General features: G+C 39.4%; 1 pseudogene; it reads left to right on the plus strand.

The window, feature by feature from the left end:
• The first annotated feature begins 1,283 nt into the window (after window positions 1-1,283).
• Window positions 1,284-1,963, plus strand: LOC119058975 (small nuclear ribonucleoprotein G-like; annotated as a pseudogene).
• The last annotated feature ends 435 nt before the right edge of the window (window positions 1,964-2,398 follow it).

Below are 2,398 nucleotides of genomic sequence, written 5' to 3' on the forward strand. Positions count from 1 at the left end.
CTGTGAGAGGGCCAAACATTGAAATCCAGCGGATCAGAGAGACACAAGTATAACTGTTTTGAAGAGCAGTTTTAGAGCACGTGGCAGAGACTGCTGGCCGACATCCGATACAGGTTCGTTCCCTTTCCCTTAGTAACAGGACCTCGAGTCAGCTGGGCATAAACCTCGCCCTTGTTTGCACCTAAGTGTGACCAGAGTAAGCAAAATGTTTCTCTACACCATATAGAAAGTGTCCTGAGAGCAAAGAGGCAAAGCCTCCTTCTTCCCTCATTATTTCTGCAGGATCAAATATAAATACGATATTGGAGCCTGTTGTGGGTTAAATTGTGCCTCCCTCCAAAAAATAAAATTTGCTAAAGTTCTAACCTTGAAAAGCTGTGAGAGACTATATTTTGACTATTTCTTTTCTGTTTAGGTGTTTAGAAACACAAATACCACTGTGTTATAACTGCCTACAGTGTTTAGTAACATGCTATTCACTCTGTGAGGTTGGAACAACAAAATCGCCTAATGACACATTTCTGAGAACATATCTCTGCTGTTATGACACAAATAACTGTATTAAACACTTGCACTTACATTAAGTACCTAAAATAATCAAATGCATAGAATCAAAATGCGGAACTGGCTGCCAGGAGCTGAGGAGAGAAAGAAATGGGGTATTACTAAACCAATAAAGGTTCAGGCAATATGAATAATTTCTAGAGATCTGCTGTACAACACTGTACCTCTAGTCAATGATAACATAGTTTAGACTAAAAAGTGGTTAAAGAATAGACCTTATATTAAATGATCATCCCGCAATAAAATAAAAAATAAAATAAAACTGATCTTTCATTATAGGTTGTTCAAGGAGCACTTTTCTACATCAGGGATCAGCACCTTTTTTCTATAAAAGGTGAACTAGAAAACATATGGGCTTTTCAGGTCATACAGTCTCTGCTGCAAGCACATAATGCTGCAATCTCTTTTGTGTGAAAGCAGCCATAGACGATCTAAATGAATGGACGTAGCTGTATTTCAATCAAGCTTCATAGTCAAAAATAGATGGTGGGCCAGATTCGACCCACAGGCTATAGTTTGCCAAACACCGTTATAGGCCATAAACTTCTAGGGAGTGGATGTACCATCTGTTTTATTCTTCATTGTTTCCCCAGTGCCTAAAATAATCTCTTGCATAATAGGTACTCAATGAAATTGTATTGAACAGATTAATAGTCTACTCTCTGCTACAGGTGCAGAATTTCTTGTGAGGTAGCAGTTGTATGTCTGCTATTACTGCTATGACCCTGGTGACCCTGGTCACCAGTGCCTTGGATGACCATGATAAGGTGTTAACTGATCCTGGTCACAAGATGAAAATGAAGATGTTCCAAGGATTGAATGTAGTCTGGGAAACTAAGGCATCACCAGTTGCTTTAAAGAAGAAAGGAAGAAGTTATTTGCACTTGGTAGGGTTTTAGTAAGCTGCAGAAGTTTGGGAGGAATGGTAGGGAGTCAAAGGGGGAATGTGATGAATTTCTTAACTGAGATTGGAGAGAGGAATGAGAGGTGGCAGTGACCCAGAGGGTAGCAGTTTCCTCTAACAAGGGAAGTTTTAATGGCCCAAGGAGATCAGCCTAGGAGGAAGGTTGTTTGATTTATCCATGGCACCATCCTCTATAAAAACACTGAAAGTGTAAGGGAGACCACAGTTCCTGTTTCAAAGCAACTCTAAGCCACTGAGTCAATACCATAAGCATAACTCACCCTCCAGAGTTAAAAGAATATAAAGCAAGAAGTCATCACTGAAATTAAACAGTAGCATACATGTCCAAGGAATATGAAGGAAATTTGATCCCTGTATGAATTGTGTGATAGATGAATGTGTAGAGATCACAACTAGGGGCCACAGAACAGTATTCGAGTAGTGGTAATAAAAGGAAGTAGTGCCATAATGTTCGAAGCCTCAGAAATAGTATAAATAATGGCTATGTCTTGCAGAGAAATCAATTGTTTCAACATATCCCCTCTCCAAAGGGCTTGTTTTATTTACTGTGGTGTGAAAATTGGGTCACATACATTTGTCATATTAAATTTTTTAATTTAAAAAAAAACCTCTGATGACTGCTAAGATCAGGTGCAAAATCCACTGACTGACATACAAAGTCTTCCATCATTTGTTCTCAATCTACCTTTCTAGTTACTTTATGCCAAAACACCTTTCCCAAAATGTGTTTTTCCTAGCGCCACACCAGACCATTGACCATTTCCCTCAACATACCTGGCACTTTCACAAGAAGATGCCTTTGCTCTAGATGTTCTCTGGGCTACAATGACTTTCTTTACCTCTCCATCTAGCAAATTCTTATCCTGCTTTGAGACCTATGCTGTGAAGCTCTCAAGGCTCACTTACCCA

The sequence above is a fragment of the Artibeus jamaicensis genome, unplaced genomic scaffold (genome assembly GCF_021234435.1).
Source record: "Artibeus jamaicensis isolate MK-2021 breed Jamaican fruit bat unplaced genomic scaffold, CSHL_Jam_final scaffold_584, whole genome shotgun sequence".
Taxonomy (NCBI): domain Eukaryota; kingdom Metazoa; phylum Chordata; class Mammalia; order Chiroptera; family Phyllostomidae; genus Artibeus; species Artibeus jamaicensis.